Raw genomic sequence first — 24,641 nt, 5'->3', positions numbered from 1 at the left:
TATAATTGCATCTTCAAACTGGACGTTGCTTGCATATGAACTGACCAATAACACATCATGAATGAGAGACCTCCCTCCCCTGGACCAATAACAGAAGTACCTCCCCCAATACACAGTATATAGGTATTTCCCCTCACCCAGGAAGTTCAGTTGGTGCAGATTCTAAAATGGAGACGACTGTTCACTGAGCATGGGACAGGGTGATGTATGCTGGCTGTAACTGATTCTTTTGTAACTGTATCTGCTTCTTTTATAACTGTAACTCTGTAACCATATATATTATAACTGAATGATATACTATAAATATGTTATATTGTCTACATGCCCTTTTAATATCAAATATATACATCTCTGAGCGTTGGACCTCAGTAATACCATGTGTGCGACTGCTTGCTTTCTCTTAAGGGATATAGGGCTACAACGTTCAGCGCGCTTTATCGTATATGGTAATAAGATGCGCCTTGCGTCCGCAGTGTACATTAACGCTGGCATTGAAATGTTTATTTAAAATAATTAGAAATTCACAGTTGGGGTCTCGTCCGGGATATCACGTACTTAATGATGCACACTACAGACGTTGCTGTGGTCTACTAACTAAGGATGGACGCATCTAGATGCTGCTGAACCACATCCGTTTTTTTTGTGTTATCAGTAAGGCGCTGATATGAATCAAGGGACAATAGATTTCTTTGTTGCCGGGGCGTGTGACAAAAACGCACAATATTAGAAATGCTACAGCGGATTTTTATTGTTGCTAAATGAGGTTCAATAAGTCATATTGTGTTTGATTCAGATTGGATTGTTTATCTGTTAAGTAAATTTAAAGAGCATTTAAAAGTTGGTGCATAGTATGGCTATAGCTGTGTTAGCATGCTGAGGCCTATTCGCATACTGCTAACATAGGCCTGAAGTAGCAAAGCTTTGTTCGCGCTGAAAAAGCATGTGGAAACGTTGTTACCATGCAGTGGGAATTGTCTATTAGGGCAACTTCCGGTGCTTGTATAATTTGTGATTTATTTGTGACAAAGGATAAGAGTGTTTGTACTCTGGCCACATTGTGTGATCACCATTTTGTCCAAGCACATGGCTTGGGAAGGGGGGAGGAGCAGTGGCCATTTTAGGTATGTAAGGTCACTCTCTATCCACCTAGCTAACGGCTAACCTCCAGCTGTTCCTTAAGGCCATTGTTAAACAATCTGTAGCCTTTGTCACAATATAAACAATATATGTACAAATCCAACACCATTTAAAAGCTACCAATGAATTTAATTAACCCATGCCAGTCAATTATAAATAGTGTTTCAATTGGGCCTAGAGAGAGCAATAGTGAGGTAAATACTTAGCTTAATAGAGTTTTTTTTCCAGGATTTGTTAACCCTCTGCTTGCTACAAGATAGGCAATTGAAATGTTAACGAACCTGTTCAACCACTCTGGAACAACAAGCATGTGAACATCTGAGATGCAAATTAGAGGCTCTGTAGAAACTACATTCATTCAGTATGTGTGTATAAAAATATATGCTGTGTGAGAGTTTTCATAAGAGTGTAATAAATGAATATGTATATACAGGTTGAGTATCCTATATCCAAATATTCCGAAATACGGAATATTCCGAAATACGGACTTTTTTGAGTGAGAGTGAGATAGTGAAACCTTTGTTTTTTGATGGCTCAATGTACACAAACTTTGTTTAATACACAAAGTTATTAAAAATATTCTATTAAATGACCTTTAGGCTGTGTGTATAAGGTGTATATGAAACATAAATGAATTGTGTGAATGTACACACACATTGTTTAATGCACAGAGTTATAAAAAATATTGGCTAAAATTACCTTCAGGCTGTGTGTATAAGGTGTATATGTAACATAAATGCATTCTGTGCTTAGATTTAGGTCCCATTACCATGATATCTCATTATGGTATGCAATTATTCCAAAATACGGAAAAATCCCATATCCAAAATACCTCTGGTCCCAAGCATTTTGGATAAGGGATACTCAACCTGTATATATATATATATACATACAGTTGGAGGTCCGGCTCTCCCTTACATAATGTCTATGCGCCGGGTGCCTGAACGAGGAGATAACAGCAAAAGGAATAGGTAGGTCCGGCACTCCAGACGTCTTACAAAATTCAGTCTCACACCAGCATCATAGTAGACAACGTTTCAGTGCTTTTATTGTAGCACTTTCGTCAGGTCAGCATACATATAAATGAATAAAACATACCTTTATAGTAGCCAGAAAACCCCCGTGAACCAGCGACTTCCGGAGAGCGGATCACCCGCCCGCCCTGGCCGGCGCTCTAACAATGACGAGTACCTAGGCTCCGTCATCAATGTGCTCCCCATCACCATGGAAACAGGATACAAACTGTTGAAACATAGTACGATGCTAAGCAGTATCTGTAAACAGTTGCCTCAAGTGTAGCGTAAAGTCACAATCGCTACAAGACATCCACTATACATAAGTAAATTAGACTAAACAAGTTAACTACACATAAGACTTAGCATACGCAATATACATAATGTTGTCATCCTTAGCAGGCCCATCAGAAATTCTCATCTTTAAATACAGGTATTAAATAAAACACCAGAGATATACAAGCATATAATCACACTGCTGGGAACACAGAAAAAAGAATCCATAGAGATACTAGAAAAAATAAGGATACTAGAAAAAACAGCCGAGGCCAATATGATCGTTCAGGCCTCTCGGGTGTACTGTGTCCAACCTGTGAATCCATTGGGATTCCAGTTGCAGCAGTCGTCTGCCACGATCCCCCCCTCTAGGAAGCGGTTGAGCCTGATCTATCATTCTATAGCGTAATGATACCAAGGGGTGGCGAGCCTGACAAAAATGTCTGGCCACCGGTTGCTCACTGTCACCCTTGGTAATCGCGGCCTTGATAGCTGACCTGTGGGCAGCCATACGTTCCTTGAACATACGTTCAGTCTTACCAACGTATGACAGCCCACAGGGGCATATGAGTTGGTACACCACAAACTTCGATGAACAGGTGAATTGATATTTAATATAAAATGTGCGACCTGAATGTGGATGCTGGAAGGTCTCTCCAGCAATCAGGAATTGACATGTAATACAAGTACACCTGAAACAGCCTTTCTTTGAGCCCTGTCGGACTACAGCATTAGAAGGGCGGGACGTTATATCTGTACGGACCAGGATGTCTCTGAGGTTTCTACCTCGTTTGTAACACGACATCAATTTAGTATCTGCAAGTTTCAATTCTGGATCACTTTGGACAATATGCCAAAGATTTTTAGAAATCTGATTAATTCCTTTACTGGCAGCATTATACTGACCCACCCAGGGAATAATTGGGCCTGTTTTAGTAGTTGCTGTATGTTGTTCCAATAATACTGCTCTATCCAGATTTAGAGCCCTACTCTTTGCTTGTTCCAAAGACTCAATTTGATAACCTCTCTCAATAAATTTCAACATCATTTGATTCATTTGGATTTCTGCTAGAGTGCGGTCGGACGTAATCCGTCTCACACGCACAAACTGAGAATATGGCAAACCTTGTTTAAGAGGTATAGGGTGAAAGCTGGCAAAATGTAAAAGATTATTACGATCTGTAGGTTTTGAGAATATAGATGTTTCAATATAACCTGCCTTCAAACTAATGTTGACATCAAGATAGTTGATACTAGTATCCTCTATGGTGTATGTCAACTTCACTGGATGAGTTTGCCTGTTATGAAGGTCAAGGATATTAATCAATTCCTGTCGGGGTCCTTTCCAAAAAAGGAGTAAATCGTCGATGTAGCGACAATAAAATATAATTCTATTAGCTACATCAGGATTGTCAAAAAAAATCTTTTGTTCTACTTCGAACATAAAAATATTAGAGTATGCTGGGGCCACTGAAGACCCCATCGCACACCCTGTGCATTGGAGATAGATAGCACCATCATGTAAAAAGAAATTTTTTGTCAAAATCATAGTAGGAAGCTGTATGCAAAACTGGACATAGGACCCTTAAACTCAGCATGTCCTTGTAAAAAGCGTTCTACCGAAGCTAACCCCATTTGATGTGGAATAATTGTATATAAACTCTGCACGTCAATGGTACACAGTAATACATCATCATCTAATTTCGGCAGACGTTGTAATTTCTTAAGTAATGAAGTAGTGTCCAACAGAAATCGTTCATGTGTCTGAATACACGGTTGAAAAAAAGAGTCCAGAAAAAGTGCTGTGGGTTGGAACAAAGATTGTCTGGCCGAAATCATGGGGCGTCCAGGAGGATTGATCAAAGATTTATGAATCTTCGGTATGGTGTACAGTACAGGCATAACGGGGTGAGATGGAACTAGTGCCTCACGTATCTTGCTGGAAATAATACCCTCTTGTACTCCATTATCAAGCATGGTGATAAGTTCTTTTTTATATCTAGCTGTTGGATCTTGAGACAGCTTCTTGTACGTGATTTGATCCGCAAGTTGGCGTTCAATCTCCAATTTGTATTGCTCCAGATTTTGGATCACCAGTGCTCCCCCCTTGTCGGCAGGTCTAAATATAATTTGTGACTGTGCTGCCAGATGTTTTAAGGCTTGTGTTTCCACCTTTGTCAGGTTATTTCGAACTGTAGAAATATTTTCCAGAAATTCATCTGTCTGTTTATCCAACAAACGCATAAACGTACGCACTGATGCGTTTGATGATAGAGGATTGAATGTAGACTTTGGTAATATTTTTTGCACCTTCACCGGGATCTCAGATGTAACAGGTATCGGTGATGGAGGATTTTTAGCAAATAATTCCTTAAGCTTCAGGGATCTATGTAATTTAGATTTTTCAACCTGCTACTGGAGAGAATCCCAGTGGCCCGTAGGCACGAATGATAGTCCTTTAGACAGAACTTTAACTTCCGTGGAGGATAACTCATAATCAGACAGATTGACCACTACTGTGTCTTGTTTTTGGGTGGTCTGCCCACTCTTCCTTTGCCTTTGGCATTGCTGTCCTTTCCTCGTGAACGCACGCTGACGCCTCCTCCTGGGCCTTTTGTCCTGGTATCCACACCTAAAGGGTGAGTATTGCTGGTGGACATGTTCTTATTTTCTGATTCACTCCCAGTGGAAGTGAACTCATTTGAAGACTCCAAATCACGTTGCCTCTGTGGACGTCGTCGGAAAAAAGGCCGTTTAAATTCGCGTCTATTGGATGTGTCAGACCATCTATATACAGTATGATTCTCATAATCTTGATCCACTTTAATTTTCTTTTGAGACTTAAATTTAATCAGATCCCTCTTATAAATTTGAATCTGTCCATTCAATTTCTCATACCAATTTACTGTGCTATCAGCTTCCAAAATAGCTTTCTGTGCTGATTCCAATGCGACAATTTTCTCCTTTACATTATTCATCTCTTTTGTTGACTGCTCAATAATGAGCAACATGAGATCCATCGAGCATTTGTTAAGTATTCCTACCCATTTTCTACAAAAACTAGGATCATTGCGTCCTATAGTTGGTGAATTTCGGACACGTAGACCTCTTGGGATTTTTTTAGCTCGATAATATTCTGAGAGAGAAATGCAATGGTATAAATAGTCAATATCCTTCCTTTTCAGGCGTAGCAATTCATGATACGTATCAGCTGTAGAGGTGGATTCAATTTGATCTTGTAGAACCCCAGTATACAGGATATCTTCTGCTTCTGATTCAGAATAACTATGTGACTCACCGATTGCATATTGAATAAAGGAGAAACCACTCGGGTCCTGCATGCTTACTGATTCAGCCATGTCACTAATATATTTGTAACGCTCCACAGAAATGGCTCAATTAATCCTATAGGGTCAAATAAATATAGGTATATACAGGAACGGTCATCAACGAGTTAGTAATCTGTTAGAACATAATGATGTATCACTCAAAGAATGCAGTATAAAGCCAAAGTCCGCCCAAGGACTTAATAACGGTATTTCTATTTATTCAGCACTGCTGTAATAAACAATTCTAGCTCAGGTGCCTAACAAGATTTTCTTAGCACCGAATATACTACAAACTTGTGTCCATAAGATGGTCTGACTTCAGCTGTATCGCATTAAATCCAATTATATCACAGTAGACACCATCCCTGTATATTTAGCAGCAACAGTTCAATATAATGTGCAAAAAATGCAATATGTCTTAGCAGCAGGAAGATATAGTACACTTAGCAGCAACAGTTCATTGTAATGTATCCATTCTTTTTAAAGTGCAAACGTGCATATAAAAAAAGGAGAATTTTTTCCAACACAGCTTGTATGCACAAGTGAATTCGTGCAGTGGTGTGCATACAGCAAGAGAGACATTAGCATGTCACAGTGATCTGACAGACAACAGGAGAAAATAGGAGGGGAGCCTTGACTGGAGATACCAAAATTCAATCAGTAGTTCCATAGATACATACAGTTGGAGGTCCGGCTCTCCCTTACATAATGTCTATGTGCCGGGTGCCTGAACGAGGAGATAACAGCAAAAGGAATAGGTAGGTCCGGCACTCCAGACGTCTTACAAAATTCAGTCTCACACCAGCATCATAGTAGACAACGTTTCAGTGCTTTTATTGTAGCACTTTCGTCAGGTCAGCATACATATAAATAAATAAAACATACCTTTATAGTAGCCAGAAAACCCCCGTGAACCAGCGACTTCCGGAGAGCGGATCACCCGCCCGCCCTGGCCGGCGCTCTAACAATGACGAGCACCTAGGCTCCGTCATCAATGTGCTCCCCATCACCATGGAAACAGGATACAAACTGTTGAAACATAGTACGATGCTAAGCAGTATCTGTAAACAGTTGCCTCAAGTGTAGCGTAAAGTCACAATCGCTACAAGACATCCACTATACATAGGTATCCTAGAGGGGGGGATCGTGGCAGACGACTGCTGCAACTGGAATCCCAATGGATTCACAGGTTGGACACAGTACACCCGAGAGGCCTGAACGATCATATTGGCCTCGGCTGTTTTTTCTAGTATCCTTATTTTTTTCTATTATCTTTATGGATTATTTTTTCTGTGTTCCCAGCAGTGTGATTATATGCTTGTATATCTCTGGTGTTTTATTTAATACCTGTATTTAAAGATGAGAATTTCTGATGGGCCTGCTAAGGATGACAACATTATGTATATTGCGTATGCTAAGTCTTATGTGTAGTTAACTTGTTTAGTCTAATTTACTTATGTATAGTGGATGTCTTGTAGCGATTGTGACTTTACGCTACACTTGAGGCAACTGTTTACAGATACTGCTTAGCATCGTACTATGTTTCAACAGTTTGTATCCTGTTTCCATGGTGATGGGGAGCACATTGATGACGGAGCCTAGGTGCTCGTCATTGTTAGAGCGCCGGCCAGGGCGGGCGGGTGATCCGCTCTCCGGAAGTCGCTGGTTCACGGGGGTTTTCTGGCTACTATAAAGGTATGTTTTATTCATTTATATGTATGCTGACCTGACGAAAGTGCTACAATAAAAGCACTGAAACGTTGTCTACTATGATGCTGGTGTGAGACTGAATTTTGTAAGACGTCTGGAGTGCCGGACCTACCTATTCCTTTTGCTATATATATATATATATATATTATATATAGTATTATATAAAATACGTATATTTATATCAGTGTATGTTCTGCAAGATAGCTATCCAATCTGAATCATAGCATTTAAATTATAGTCAATAGCCATATTATATTGAAGTGTTTTAAAATTGATTGTTAAAGTGTTATTGTTAACGAAAATTCGCAAAATATTTGCATTTCATAAGTGAAGCTCCATTCCTGCCTAAAAGTTTAGGTTGCACGTAGCGGAAGCTTTCCGTCAGGGGACTTCCGGTGCTCAAAGGGAACATGGAAGCATTTATCTAACTACTACAATACAATACAAATAGTGTTTTCTTTTATTTTTATTGTATTGCTAGAGTTGGGTAAGACAGTTTGGCAAGCTGCGTGCAAAAGTACGCAGTGATACACACTTGCGTACGCAAGTATACACGTGTCATAGTACAATAGTACGTAGATGCGTATATAGCGACGCACAAGTACAGACGTGGACGCACAGGTGGGAAACGTGAGAGCATATTAGCACAGGTGGGAAACGTGAGGGCATATTTACGCAAGCGGAAGTTAGCCGCATAATAGAAATTGATTGTTAAGGTGGGATAACACATTTTAACAGGTAACTATCAGATTTTAAAACAGATTACTATAATACTTTGTTTGAAGTGTAATACCTCTGAGGGGGATGTTATCAATCACTGGTAAATTACTTTTGTTTTCTGTACAGAAAATCAAAAAGTGTGGGTTGTTGAAAAGCAAGTGTCGAAGTCAGAAAAATGTCTCTATGCACGTTGCCATATTTGCACCGCACACTGGTCCGCGCTGCGCGTGCGTGCGCTCTCCCGTGGAGGCGCATACCCGCAATAGCGTGCACTCACAGGCGCGGTATGCGTATTTACGGTAGAGTTTACGTAGTCGTAGCGTGCGACTCATTCGTTACATATTTTCACAATTAATGTAGTTTATAGATTATGGTCCCTTTGATAGATTCTGAAAGTTTGGTTAATATAGAATGTCCCTGAACGGAGGAATCCCTCTTTGTATTGTGCGAAGGGTCTAACAGGAGTCAGACAGTGGTGTTTGGTACCTATCGGAAGAGTATTTAAATAGCAATATTCCGGTGTTGGTTTGGAGCAGATTAATTGCTCGTGCGAATAGTTATGGACATAAGAAGTTATGTCCATTTATTCATTATTATTTGTCCTTACTTAGTCATGCATCTGAACAGTTGGAGACAGGCATCAGTAGGTCTCAAATGTCTCTTTGACCTCAGAGATCCCCCAAACAATAGTTTGCATGTTAAGAGGGCCTCATCTCTACACATGCATAAGGTAAACACAGGAATAGTAATATAAGATCAATTGTACTCCAAATCAGTATCTTTCCCGCAGACGGAGTACAATAGTCTTTAATTACACTGAGCTTTTGAGACTCAATGAGGAGGGTCAACACCTGTGTTTACAAATGGGGCTGGATTTGTATACAGGAGAATGAGGGCTGAGATGTCATTGTCTCAACTGAAAGTGGACATCATGAATATAGAACAGAACCCAGACAGGATTCTGTTTTGTATTCGCCAAACAATACCCCCTCCAGAAGACAGGAATGTGTTAGTTATCACCCATTGTTTTGCATAACCAGGGCCACTGATATGAATCAACTTGTGACCTTTGTTATAATGCGAAGCCGAGTTCCTGCGTCCAATGGACAGTGAGACTGTAGGGACCAATAGATTGCATTGTGTGAGTAGCATAAATAGGCAGGCCGACCACATCCAGCTCACTCTCTCATCAACGGTTATCTGCTGATAGCCGGGAGCTGGATATCGAGGCGCAGGCGATCATACCCTTTGTGCGTAAGTTTCTCTCCGTTATCATTGTCTTTCTGTGAGCCAATATCTCTCTCTCTCTCTCTCTCTCTCTCTCTCTCTCTCTCTCTCTCTCTCTGTTCTGTTCTCTCATATCTCCCCTAGACTAGGCTAGTATTGTATTGTATAAGATAGTATTGTATTGTATTGCATTTAGGTCAGTGTAGTATTGTCTTTTTGTATTTATTGTTTAGATCTGTGGTTAGGAAGTCTCTGTTATATTGTAGTGTATCATTTGTACTGTTATCCCCTTTTACAAGTATATTAGAAATAATACAGTTAATAGGCTTTGGAACCTAAACCAGTATCTGTGCATTTTCTATAGTGTTAAGTGTTCACTTGAGCGTCGGTGACGCTCAAGCAGCTTTGTAGATAGTCAGGTTACACAAGGTTGCACTTACACCCTGTACTCACATTAAGGTATTCAGTGTATTTCATTGGTATAAGGTTTTAACATAAAGGTATAGTGTTGTAAGCGTCTGCATCGCTGGTGACCTCCTCGTGGTCTCGAGCGTATGCTACGCTACAGCGAATCATTCCCCTAGACATAACCAATAACGTGTCCTGTGATCACTGGGCCGTGAGCGAACGTGACGCTTGAGCGTCTCGCCTACGGCTGAGCGATCGCTACGCAGATAGCGTACCATTACGGTACTTCTTAAGTAAACAGCGTACAGTGTTCTTAGCTTCATAAAGGGTTGTTTATACGACAAAGGAATTTAGCATTGTCAATTGCGGGCTCGTCCTATACTTCTCACATCTGCACTAGGTAGATCAGCAGACATTATCCCCCAGCAAAGGGTGGGAGGTTGTCTCACAGTGCTGGCGGGATAAGCGTCTGCTTCGCTTAGATAAAGAGTGCTGAAGGAACCCGGTAACCGGAAGTAAGAACAAAACGCTTGTGTCTTTTAAAACTTTTATTTCTCTTCTGTCTTGCGTATACACGCACGCATACATATATCTGCATTTCTGTTTCATTTTTCGTATATCACTATTCCTGTTTGCCAATTTTATAGTTGATAGAAAGTGCTAAAAAGAGATTTGCTGTTATTTAATAGTAGAGGTGATAGTTAAAGTATAGAACAAACACACGGTTTGTCTGAGATACAAGGCAGTCAGTGTGGATTGCGGTAGATGATCAGGGATCATTTACATTGATAAAAATATATTGTGTTACGGTGGATCCTTTGCATTGCATACACGTGTCGCTAACAAAGACTAGCGTACGCAATCCAAAAGGCAGACGCACGCAGCGTTCATTACGCAACGTAGCGTCCGGTTACGCCCACGTAGCTCAAGTTGTGATAAAGTGAAGTAACGCAAAGGCGATAATTAACGCGAAGCGGTAAATAACGCAAATCTATTTTTAGAAAATCTGAAATTTAGTTTAACAGATCCTGCTCCTAATTGGTAACACTCTTGGCCTGAAGACAATTTCTGCGCAGAAATAGATATAGAAACAAAAGTGTACATGTGTTGAGTGAGTGTGTTTTGTATACAAAAGTTTATATAACTTTAAGGTGGAACCAAAAGGAAAGCCGGGTACTCGTCAAGGGACATACGTGTAAGTGACATATACGGTGGCTAGGGAGGCATCTCTGGTTAAATAATATTTGAGCATTAGAGTATAGCGGACCATAAGGTAACAAGACCAGGAGGTCATAAGGTAACAAGACCAGGAGGTCATAAGGTAACAAGACCAGGAGGTCATAAGGTAACAAGACCAGGAGGTCATAAGGTAACAGACCAGGAGGTCATAAGGTAACAGGTAAAATAGACAAAGAGGTCCGCTATAAAAGTACAGTGGCACAACGCCTGGGGTGTTGGTGCAGAACCCATATAGGCCATACAAGCTCTGGCTGAAGGAATCGCAGCCGGAAACATAGATTCCATTGATCTTTCAGTACATGACAAGTAGTGCTCGTGTACTGAACGATTGGACCGCACGTAATTGTGTGCAGTAGTTAGTAATCTGACCTAATACCATTAGAGTAAAGTGGTCACAAACGCTATCTGTACATTCTGACGTGATTTGTGTAATTTTTTATTTTTGGAAGGGAAGTTCGCTGGTCACTCAGGAACTATCTAACAACCCCAACTTTACTGGAAAGAGTAAGTGTCCTGCGGGTAACCCTCATATGTTCCAGTAAATAAAGGTTCACAGGGGCCCTAGGTTGGGTCCAGCAGCTCTGGCTACAGTGATTGCAGCACAGGCCAACGTGGGCGAGAAGTAAGTGGGGTACTTGATAAACCACCACCGCCGGCCTGCCCAAGGACATCTTGGTTTGTTTGTAAGGGTTCGCTGAAAGCCTTGATATTCAAGGAGGAATAGGCAACGCCTGCAGATTATGGGGGCCATTTGTTCAGGTAGGGGGCGATCAACCTCGGTTCGGGTTGATTCAGAGAACCGATCCATCGGGTCGGCACGATATGTGAAGTTTTATGTGATGAATGGGAGAGAATGACTGTACAAGACAGGGACAAATTCCCAAGAATAGGTAGCTTTAGTCCAGAAGTGTTACAAAATTTAAGGAGGAGGATATGTCTCGTAAAATCAGCAAAGAGACAAAATAAACATTATGAATATTTACAGTTATGGCAACAGGAAAGTGAATTACAAAAAGAGTCTATTGACTTTTCTGACTCTTATCTTGAGGGGAGAGACATGGCAGCAGGAGAGGAGTTGATTGCGGAGAGAAAAGCACAAAAGTGGAACAATAAAAACGCTCTTAGCAACTGTAATATAGATTATAAGAATAAGTGTAATAAATGTAACTATGATTATTGTAATACTGTTGAATGTACAACTATTAACCTGTGCAAGTTGCCCCCCATGTCAAACCTCCCTCAGGAATACAAACAAGACAGTGAGCCCAGAACGATGTCAGCACCTCTTCCAGCAACCATCACAAAAGCCATCCAGGTGGACACGACCAAATTGGTAAAGGCAATAATCGAACTCCCTAACGGAGGGTCAGGTGAGGTCGTGTCCACAGGTACGTACAATGTTTCATATCACGCACAAACAGAGGTACCCCATATTGTAAGACCAACACAAGATGATGTAACCGAGCTCGATCTGGCCAGGGTGATCTCAGTCCCCAATGGGAAGACTGACGATCAGGGAATCATTCCCGTCAAGGACAGTGCAATGCGCTGTCTCTTGTCCCGGACCGAATTGAGATCAATTATGTCCGAATTTCCTGATCCTGGGAAAAAATCTAGCCAAATGCCAAAGGTTTATTAAAGAACTAGGAAACGCCACAGAACCCACCAACAAAGAGTGGCGGACAGTGCTGAGGGCATGTTTGCCCTCCAGGGTTGACCCTGAAAAATTCATTGCTGATTGTAAATTAAACATGGAGGTACCCTGTATGGAGGAACACAATCAGGAATGTATTAGGCAGATTAACCGACAGTTAGGAATATATTTCCCAACCACTGTCAAGTGGAGTGAAATTTTCTCCATAAGGCAAAACGAAAAGGAAAATGTTTCTAATTATTTCAATCGAGCACTGCAAATAATGGCTAGGAACACTGGGATCGCAGACATCAAGACAAATGCACAACATAAAGGAATAGCGGTTAAGGTATTAATGAATGGTTTAAAGGATGAATTAAAAACAAGGGTACAGACCACCAACCCAAACTGGAGAGAGATCTCGGTGGCCGCACTAAGAGAGGCCGTCATTAATCATGATCAGAATAGCACCAGGTACAGAGAGTCACTAAAAGATAAGTTAATGGCAGCAAATATTCAGGCCCAAACCACAAGACCACCCCAACAAAAGCCACACACCCCTGCGAGAAATCCAGATATGAAAGTCTGTTACAGTTGTCATAAAAAGGGACACATTGCAAGAGATTGTAGGTCAAGAGAAAAACAACACCATAATCATAAAAACCAAAGAATCAGGGAAGTACAGGGGAAACGATTGATGATGATGAACATCCGAGCGTTTGAGGAGGCATCAAATCAACCAAAACCCCAGGCCATTGGCACATGGAGGAACTTAAGGATTTGTGATCTGTGCAAAAGAGAAGGGCATTATGCCAGTAACTGCAACAGCCCACATAAAATCAGACCCCCTAGACATGAAAATGAGCAAAAGTTATGACACACCAAATTACAAGCAGGGATCATATAGGAAGAATTTTGGGCCACACCCATAATATATAGTTAGGAAAGGTGATCATTAGGACTGATGGTAAGCCTGAGGTAACGGTTAGTAAATTGGGAGGTCATTCACTGAAGACACAGGAATGACCAGGTTAAACGTTGTAAATGTATTTGTGAAAAATGTTTTTTCTTTCTCTCTCTATCCCCATCTCTGACGATTATTGGTAAGAATTCAAACATTGCATATTCGCTTGGTCCTTGCAGAAGTCTACCAAACCCCAGCATGACCTATCCACCACAATGTATTCTGGCCAGATACAGACAGTGGAATAATGCAAGTGCTGGTGGGGAGGGACTGCTCAAGGAAACCATTAGACACGTAGATACGACAGCCTAATAGTCTGACAATGTTTTCTTAATGTTGACAACGTTTAAAAATGCTTTGTTTCTCTTCTCTTATTGGTGGTTATTGTCGGGTTATGTAATGTATATATGCACATGAATTGTTCTCTATCTCTTTTGTTTTTTATTTTCTCTCTCTCCTCACTCATGTTTCCATGATTTAAAGATGGTATGTCACCCCTAAGTGTTAACCAATGGTAATGCCAGATTTTTGCTCCACACAGAAAGATCGCTAGTTAGGAAGAAAGATTACATCACCAGAAGGTTCATTCGGAAGACTGAAGAGACAGCACCTTTTGAGAGGACAGCAGAACAAAAAGAACAACAAAACGAGAGAACTTATTATCGTAACGAGTTCTCTCCCCCTCAAACTGATTTTCTTATACCCCCTTTACAAATTTCTTCTTTTCTCCTCCTGTAAGATGGACTTGCCCCAAGAGACTGTGACATGGATTTTCCCGTTAACCATGATGTTGACCAGAGCAGTCTGTTTCGGTGAGAGTACCAGTGAGGTCAAGAAAGGATCCAGAAAGGTCCTGATGACTGAGACGGAGGTGTAAATTTCCAATAGCAACCCAATCACCAAGCAAAGGCGAGTACCGGGCACGATCTAACAACCATGTTATTTGTAAACAACTGTGAAGGAATGTTAGTTCAAAAAGAAAGTTGTATCTGTAGGCTCTGTAACAAAGAAATGCCAATCCAGTTTTAATATCCATATGGACCGGCATCCATTGAGTGACTATCACTCCTTAGTGGGTAATGTGTTAAATAAGACCGATTGTTGGGTATGCTCTCAAGTACCTCAGGGACACAGCAAATCAGGGCTAGTACCATTTCCTTTAACGTTAGGGGAGGTACTTGAGCTAAGTGGTGGGAGACCGGTGGACCGGAGGTTTAATATCTCCAGCCCTCCTAGTTTGAAGCTCCACCAATACCATGTGGATAGGTCCCTCATATGTTTTAACATCTCCAATCCCAGAAAACCGGGAAATTGGGAAGTGTCATGGAGCAACCTTACCATGACCTTTTCACACAGAGCAGATAGAATGCCTACAGATACAGAGCTGGTACGCCACATAGCCAGTAGAGGAAAATCTCTTCGGTATCGATATACCTTAGGAAATAGGATTGCTAGAGTTGGAGAGGTATCACCAGGATACTGTGCACATGTCATACAAACTGATGCGTGCATTAGGCAGATGGAAGAATTAGGGTCAGGAGATTTCACCTGGAAGGTTTGTAACATGGTCATGTCCTTCTCCGTCCCTTATGTTCTCCCCGATGACGCATATTTCATATGCGGGAGAAAGGCGTACAAGTGGCTAGCCCCAAACTCTGAAGGATTGTGTTATATTGGAAAAGTATTGCCTGAAGTGATGACTGTTACACATGACAAAATGAAGGACATACACCGTGGTGCCCAAGCTCCTTATACTCACACTCACTACGAGCACCGGGTTAAAAGACAACTGTCAGAAAGGTTAGAGCATCCGGCCTCTGATCTTATCCATGAATCCACCGGGATTCAGGTTCTGGTAGCGTTAGATTTCACTCGTACCGCTCGAGGAGTGATGAATTATAAATACATTTCCGCACTCGCCAATTTGTTAGATAATATCACTGAAATGTATGATGACACGTTTAGATACACTGGAAGAGAACTTCAAGCTTACAAAACAGAACTAGTTCAGCATAGGATGGTTCTTAATTACCTTACAGCAGTAACAGGCGGATATTGTGTTACATTGGCAACACAGTACGGCATAAAGTGTTGCACGTATATCACAAATAGCACCGAGGATCCGGTAGAGGTCATAGACCAAAAGATGGATGATATTCTGCAATTAAAGTGGGAATTTCGTCGAAAACACAATCTCACCCTTGCTGCTGTAGGTAATGAGCTGACTGGTTGGGTGTCATGGTTGAACCCGCGAAATTGGTTCTCCGGTTTGGGAGACTGGGCTCAAGGAGTCATAATGGATGTTGGAAAGTTTCTACTATGTATCTTGGGTGTCATTATATCGATTGGATTGATATTTAGATGCGGGCAGGCTTTAATGAGGTGCAAACAAAGTACAAAGGTGATGAGCTTGAGGAGTGAGGAAACTGTAATTAACCTGGATTTGATTTATGACCCAATGATAGAAACCAGAATGTGATGAAAATGCGATTATACGGTCCGTTTCTTTCACCTGTTTTTCTGCTTTTCTCCAAGATACAAAGACCCCCTTGGACGAGGAAGCTGACGAGACGAGATGTATACAGACAACAGACAAGCACCGAAGAAGAAGATTTGACAACTTTAAATATGGACACTTGATGAACTTTGCCATGGATCCCCAGTTTCCCTAGTATTTTTAAACTCACGCTAGCCCAACATTTTTGTAAATCTGATGGCACTGACAAAGCTTGTTGCTCATGCCTAAGGAGCAAAACAGCGCAAAGAAGACGACTCTCAACAGATACCGAACACAACTTCAACAACAGATGTACATTTCCCTGACATAGAATATCATTGCATTTTTCGTAAGTGTTCTTTATCTTCATCTCTACAACCCTCAGGTAATAACACACATAGACGATAGGGAATACAGGCACAGATATCAGCAACCACATACCTCCCCCATTCATGTATCATCAATTAAAATGTGCATCCCCATTTTGTTACAACCACAGCCGAAATGAGCTCGGTAGAGTTTGACAGCCCATCCACAGACCCTTAGTACGGGATAAGAAGGAATTCAAATGTATACTTCGCAATACCTCGAAGCTTGATTTACCACACGTACGGCACGATGATACATGACCCCCCAAACATGGACTCATACACACATGCTTCTACTTTCTCACTAGGTCATACCCTTTTCACACCTACTCCTCTCTTCTTCCTTACCCCACCATGGAAATCAATTAACCCCTGACTTACATTTTTCTCCTTAAATGTTTTGTGGCAGTTATTATTGACTGCCAAAGGGTGGACTGTCGAAGTCAGAAAAATGTCTCTATGCACGTTGCCATATTTGCACCGCACACTGGTCCGCGCTGCGCGTGCGTGCGCTCTCCCGTGGAGGCGCATACCCGCAATAGCGTGCACTCACAGGCGCGGTATGCGTATTTACGGTAGAGTTTACGTAGTCGTAGCGTGCGACTCATTCGTTACATATTTTCACAATTAATGTAGTTTATAGATTATGGTCCCTTTGATAGATTCTGAAAGTTTGGTTAATATAGAATGTCCCTGAACGGAGGAATCCCTCTTTGTATTGTGCGAAGGGTCTAACAGGAGTCAGACAGTGGTGTTTGGTACCTATCGGAAGAGTATTTAAATAGCAATATTCCGGTGTTGGTTTGGAGCAGATTAATTGCTCGTGCGAATAGTTATGGACATAAGAAGTTATGTCCATTTATTCATTATTATTTGTCCTTACTTAGTCATGCATCTGAACAGTTGGAGACAGGCATCAGTAGGTCTCAAATGTCTCTTTGACCTCAGAGATCCCCCAAACAATAGTTTGCATGTTAAGAGGGCCTCATCTCTACACATGCATAAGGTAAACACAGGAATAGTAATATAAGATCAATTGTACTCCAAATCAGTATCTTTCCCGCAGACGGAGTACAATAGTCTTTAATTACACTGAGCTTTTGAGACTCAATGAGGAGGGTCAACACCTGTGTTTACAAATGGGGCTGGATTTGTATACAGGAGAATGAGGGCTGAGATGTCATTGTCTCAACTGAAAGTGGACATCATGAATATAGAACAGAACCCAGACAGGATTCTGTTTTGTATTCGCCAAACAATACCCCCTCCAGAAGACAGGAATGTGTTAGTTATCACCCATTGTTTTGCATAACCAGGGCCACTGATATGAATCAACTTGTGACCTTTGTTATAATGCGAAGCCGAGTTCCTGCGTCCAATGGACAGTGAGACTGTAGGGACCAATAGATTGCATTGTGTGAGTAGCATAAATAGGCAGGCCGACCACATCCAGCTCACTCTCTCATCAACGGTTATCTGCTGATAGCCGGGAGCTGGATATCGAGGCGCAGGCGATCATACCCTTTGTGCGTAAGTTTCTCTCCGTTATCATTGTCTTTCTGTGAGCCAATATCTCTCTCTCTCTCTCTCTCTCTCTCTCTCTCTCTCTCTCTCTCTCTGTTCTGTTCTCTCATATCTCCCCTAGACTAGGCTAGTATTGTATTGTATAAGATAGTATTGTATTGTATTGCATTTAGGTCAGTGTAGTATTGTCTTTTTGTATTTATTGTTTAGATCTGTGGTTAGGAAGTCTCTGTTATATTGTAGTGTATCATTTGTACTGTTATCCCCTTTTACAAGTATATTAGAAATAATACAGTTAATAGGCTTTGGAACCTAAACCAGTATCTGTGCATTTTCTATAGTGTTAAGTGTTCACTTGAGCGTCGGTGACGCTCAAGCAGCTTTGTAGATAGTCAGGTTACACAAGGTTGCACTTACACCCTGTACTCACATTAAGGTATTCAGTGTATTTCATTGGTATAAGGTTTTAACATAAAGGTATAGTGTTGTAAGCGTCTGCATCGCTGGTGACCTCCTCGTGGTCTCGAGCGTATGCTACGCTACAGCGAATCATTCCCCTAGACATAACCAATAACGTGTCCTGTGATCACTGGGCCGTGAGCGAACGTGACGCTTGAGCGTCTCGCCTACGGCTGAGCGATCGCTACGCAGATAGCGTACCATTACGGTACTTCTTAAGTAAACAGCGTACAGTGTTCTTAGCTTCATAAAGGGTTGTTTATACGACAAAGGAATTTAGCATTGTCACAAGTGTGAGTGCATTGAACCCCAGGAAAAGCGGGATCCCGTCGGTGAGGCACTGAGTTAGCAGAGGCTTGGTGGCGAGGAGGTCAGTGACCTCGCGTATTAATTGGTATTGAGGCACGTAGAGTTTGTGTTTTTAAAGGTAAAACGTGCGGAGGAGCATGATTTTTGGTGTTACGCTCCGGCTATGGAGCACAGCTTGTGTATTCGACTCCCGTGATCATAGGTCGCATAGATAACAAGTATCTATAAGCCGTGCGATTGGACCGCACATGTGTGTGATACGCAGTGCAACGTGATACCATTTGCGTAATTTTGCGCAAATTGCGTCATCATACGTACTGTGTTAGCATACACAGACGTGATTTGTGTAAAGTAAAGGACTCTCTCTCAGGAAATATTCCTGGTGGACATTTATTGGAAAGGGTGATCGATAAGTTGTTTCTCACTCAACAAAATTCCAGTGGATAGAAACCAAAAAGATCAGGCTTTTAACTTCCACTGACAAAGGTGTGGTATTGATTTATTGCTGTTAATACTTCACACCTCCAGTGCTGAGGGGTCTGGTAGGGTCCTCGCTGGGTACGCGGGAAGTCAGGAGTGGGCCGTGGTACTGGCCAGCGGAGGAGGAGCGGGTGAAAAGCTCTTGAAGGGACTGTCGTCTCGCGTTAGCCATTTGGTGTTTGTGTTTAAAAAGCCCACAATGGGAGCCAAGTGGGCATGCGAGAGGCATTCAGGAGCCAGGGTTCAGGCTGAGGAGCAGAGGCCGAAAGGGTCTGCTCGGTATATTAGGTGTAAGAAGTATGGTCCTTACACGCAGAGGCTTTTTGTAATGATTGAGTATGTATGAATGGTGAAATATCATTTCCAGTGATTGGTGGTTTTGATCCTGAGGTATTGCAGGTAGTATGTTTAACCAAAGTCATATAAGACAAGAACGAAAAAATAATAACACCGCCATATGTGGATGTGGAAGCAGTTACAGCCAGCATACAAACTATAGAAAATAATAAAAATAAAAATATGAAAATTATGAATGTAACCAATATATGTACTAATGAATGTCAAAGTTTTATTTAGGAGGAGATGGTGACTCGACTCTGGTTTCAGCCATTTCTCATGCACTCAGAGGAGTATCCAACCGGTAAAGGAGGAGCTGTAGCCTGCAGGGGAAGTGGCTGAGACCAGTGGAACTGGTAAGTATGGAGCTATTCAAGTACATATATAGCCAAAAATAAAAATCAGGAAAGTAATGTCATAACTGGAGAATATCCTGTCCGTACATTAGTATTTCCCAGTAGGAAAGTGGACAGAGATAGGGTAACCCCCGGGTACTTCTTTTTAACTATCACAAGTAGAAGTATTTATTTCTAGGAATGCCCTTGTCTAGATAAGCTCGGAAATGTTTGTTGGACCATGTACAGGCCCTTAATACGGGATGAGAAGGATTGAATTAATACTTCGCATGACCTAGAAGCTTGTTTGTTTTTTTGCAGCACTAGAAAATTTTCAGTCAGGATAAGATCACTGGTAAACACTAATTCGGCAAATGGAAGGATCGAGAGAAGTGCAACATTACCCTTTGACAAAACCTGCTGAAGTTACAATTGGGCCTCTATGATGCTAAACCTTTTTCTTTTCCCCTAGCAGCAGTGGCCCCTGACTAACTTAATCAACAGAGATTTTGTTATGTAAATTGAAATGTGAAATACATATATTGTACTCCCGCTCAGGAAGTACAAGGTATGTTAGATACTCCTCAAAGACTAATGTTGCATTCCGCTGTTCTAGATTCATGTCCATCACAGGTAGAGGAAATTATGTCACAGATACCGGGGTCCCTATGAACTTAGAATGGACAGAACACTGGATTGATGGCTGAGGTAGTCCCAGTAGTGATACAGCAAGCACAAGATTTAAGGGGGGGAGACCAAGTATTTAAGAATCAATTCCCTGTAGTGCCCAATCCAGTTGTCATTTTAATAAAATCCTCTCCACCTCTACAAACTTTACTGTCACCAACCTCTATTCTGTTTTTCTTCACAGTTTCCTCTTCATCTCTGCGTTCACAAAGGTGGTACAATACATGGACCAGATTCTCCCAAGGTTTCAAGTGACAGCCTGAGTATTTTCTCCCAAGCCCTACATGACTGTTTACAGTCTTTTCAGCCTGAGAATGGGTCAGTGCTGATACAATATGTTGATGACTTGTTGTGCGCTGATTCATTTGAGTCGTCCCTGGCAGATACAAAACAGTTTCTGTTTCATCTCTTCCAGACAGGACACAAGGTCTCAAGGGATAAACTGCAATATCGTAGGACAAGGGTCAAATACCTAGGACGTAGTACTGGCACATGATTTGACAGTTCATACACCACATGCTGTATCGGTCCTTCAAAAGTTCTGCCCGAACCCGGTATGTCTCATCAGCACGATGGCATCAGTATATTACTGCATGTGCCTTGTAATGCACAAAGGGTGGAGGATGAGAATACTGGTGAAGGAAAATTTTGTATGGACACTGATGCGCATGATTGTGTGGAATATCTGAATCAGACCTTTACTACGAGACCAGACATAAGTGACAGCCCGTTGGAGAACGATGACCTGATATTTTTTTTCTCCTCTAGAGATGTTTTTACTCTACATTGCAAACACACAACAATTAAATTGAGATGCAAATTTGTGTTCCCTACAGGAAAAGGAGGTCTGGAAGGCAAAGGGGTATGGTCAGGAGTCCTCAGTACTCTGGAGAGATGGACAAGGTAAGCCAGTGGCCCCCAGGACGTATCTCCCAAGCCTAGCTGAGGCGGCACATGGTCTGACTCACCTAGGGTAAGGAAGGGGTGTCGTACGGTATGCCGGCGCTCGGGCTCCCGGCGCCCAGCATACCGGCGCCGGGAGCCCGACCGCCGGCATACCGACAGCGTGGCGAGCGCAAAGGAGCCCCTTGCGGGCTCGCTGCGCTCGCCACGCTGCGCCACACTATTTTATTCTCCCTCCAGGGGGGTCGTGGACCCCCACGAGGTAGAATAGTTGTTGGTATGCCGGGTGTCGGGATTCCGGCGCCGGTATACTGTGCGCCAGGATCCCGACATTCGGCATACAGAAAACCACCCGTAAGGAAGGTATTTGCAAATTGGTAAGAGCTTACTGGCGTGTATCAGGGTTCTCTTCTCAGGCAAGCAGGAAAGCAATGACCTGTCTTACTTGCATGAGGAAGAACACTTGGTAAGGTAGCACTGACAGAGCAATCCCATACTCCTCCTACAGACGGACCTTTTCAGGTAATAAAAATCGACTTCGTACAGATAACACCCTATAGGAATTTGAAATATGTACACTGATGTTTTCTCAAGCTGGGCAGAGGCATTTCCTGCCGCCACGGATGCTGCTGTGTTTGCCGCAGAGAAAATTGTGCAGAAATTTGTGTGTTGATATGGTATCCCTAGGAGTAGGAGCAAAGTGATGGCTGAAACTGGACTATTGTGGTCATAGACACTGCCACTAGTGTTATGTAGCATCGGAACCACTCCCAGATCCCCATTTAACGAATCACCCTCTTTGAAATTTTTGTTTTGTTTTTTGTTTTTCTGGAAGACAACCTCATGTCATGATTTATCCGCACCATGATCAGAAATACACAAATAAGGTGACAGTACAGTGCCTTATCGAGATGAGCCAGCATTTGAGAACTTAACAAAAGAACTTGAAACTGTTGATTCCTGATATGCCAACTACTAACTGTCTTGATTGTGAACCAAGAGACTGTGTGATTGTTCTTATGCTCAGGTTGCCTAATAGATAGGTGGGAAGGACCGTACCAAGTTTTGTTGACAGCACGATACCAGTGAAAGTAGCCGAGAGAGAGACTTGGGTCCACAAATTCCCATCGCAGGAAAGTCGGTAGTCCGGAAGGAACTCGTAAAGGGAGTGAAATCGCAGAAATATCACTCGAGAATCTGTTCCGTAAAGACTGAGAGGCGGCACTGTTGAACACTACCTGAGCGTACTAAAGGATTACAGAAAGACCAGTCGTAGCAACGGATTTGCTATAAGAAAGATTTGTTTTGTTCTATCTTTCTCTTTTTCCCGATGACAAACATTTTTTTTCAGGACATTCTATTTTTGTAAGGTTTCACGAGGAGTCGAGTGTGGGACTGGAACTGGTTCTGGAGAAAGGAGTGATGTCTTTATAGGATACCAGGATCAGCCTATCACTTTGTTAAAGCCAGAGAAAATCAAAGGTCTAGTAGTTATGGAGTTCGGAGGTAACGTGATAGGCTATTGTCTGAGGAATACTGTATTTTGTAGTTATTGTGACCCTATAATTGAAGATGAGTGCATCCAGAGATGTCAGTCTAGCAATAAGGCAGCATTTGACAGACATCCCTTGAGTGATTACCACTCACTAGTGGGTAAGGTCTTAAACCAAATGGAATGTTGGATGTGCTCACAGGTACCTCTAAGACCAAATAATGCAGGATTAATGCCATATTCTTTAGAGTTAGCTGAGGTACTTGAATGACACGGAAAGGGGGGGGGGGGACAGGTGGACCAGGAATATAATATAACTAGACCCCCTAGTCTTAAGATCCACCAGTACCATAGATTAATCCCTGGAATGTTTAAATCTCACCAATTTCAGGAAATCAGGAAATTGGGAGGTAATCAGGAACAATCAGACAATGGCTATTCACACATAGCAGATAAAGAGCTCATTAATATTTGTGGAAGAAAAGTTTATGAGTGGCTCTCCCCGAACTCCGAAGGTTTATGTTATCTAGGAAGCACACTACCTGAAATAATAACCCTTGTTCAATGATGAAACAGACCTAGCATACGATCCAGAAATGGAAACAATGTTCAGGGAGTGATAGGAATATATACCATGAAAATTTTATATGTCTCTTTCACGATTTGTTTTCTCCCTCTACCCAGCAAAACCTCTATCGAATCCGAACATCAGTGTACAAAGACGTAGGTACATGTATCTGTGCAACGTTCGTTCAAATCAGGCATCATAGGCCATAGCACTGTCCCAGCATACTCTATAGGTTGAATGTCGTCCCACACCCAACCAGTGGTCCCGTGACCACCGAGTGCATATGGAGGATATCCCGTCCTCCTCCCTGTCTTTCCCAAATATGGTCAATGTCTGATTTGCAAAATGAATACATACGTGTGTCTAGGTCACCAATTATTGTTTGAAATATTTTTTTTTGTAATTATGTTTAGTGTGACAGTTAAGACAGTTATTGCCTACTGTCAAAGGGTGGACTGTCGAAGTCAAAAATATTACATACACACAACATGTAAACTCCAAGCAGAGTGGCCTCTGTTCATGCGTTTTGCGCATATACGGTAGCATATGCATTCGCACAGAGAAGCCACAAAGACATATACAACATATTCATACAACACAAAGACAAAACATGTTTAGCACCATTTTGTATTAAATTATATAATAGAGTGTAACATCATATATATATGTAATTATTGGAACGGAACAAGTTAAACATATCATGCTTAGTGTCAAAATGATCAGGAGAATGTGTGGAGTAATTTGATAGCTATGGGAAGATTGTAGCACATTGCAACGATTAGTTATGATTAAATGTATGAAATCTAAAGTCACTCTTATTAGAACAAAGACAGCATGTGTGCAGCAAAAGCAGTGGCTAACCCCTAGAATTGCATCTTCAAACTGGACGTTGCTTGCATATGAACTGACCAATAACACATCATGAATGAGAGACCTCCCTCCCCTGGACCAATAACAGAAGACTCAGCCCCAGACATGTACCTCCCCCAATATACAGTATATAGGTATTTCCCCTCACCCCGGAAGT

The 24,641-nt window shown here is 41.8% G+C and overlaps 1 protein-coding gene across 6 annotated transcripts in view; it reads right to left on the bottom strand.

Annotated features, from left to right (window-relative positions):
- SIPA1L2 (signal induced proliferation associated 1 like 2) overlaps positions 1–24,641 on the bottom strand; it is a 795,004-nt gene that overhangs the window by 643,865 nt on the left and 126,498 nt on the right. The window contains exon 1 of one of the 6 annotated variants that reach the window (XM_063917770.1): positions 2,236–2,368. The exons of the other annotated variants lie outside the window; for them this stretch is intronic. The gene's annotated coding sequence lies outside the window, so the exon portion shown is untranslated. Of the gene's footprint in view, positions 1–2,235; positions 2,369–24,641 lie in introns of those variants that run through there. 6 annotated transcript variants of the gene reach the window in all.

Source organism: Pseudophryne corroboree, chromosome 4 (genome assembly GCF_028390025.1).
Source record: "Pseudophryne corroboree isolate aPseCor3 chromosome 4, aPseCor3.hap2, whole genome shotgun sequence".
Classification (NCBI taxonomy): Eukaryota; Metazoa; Chordata; class Amphibia; order Anura; family Myobatrachidae; genus Pseudophryne; species Pseudophryne corroboree.
This window is presented reverse-complemented; position numbering and strand designations above follow the sequence as displayed.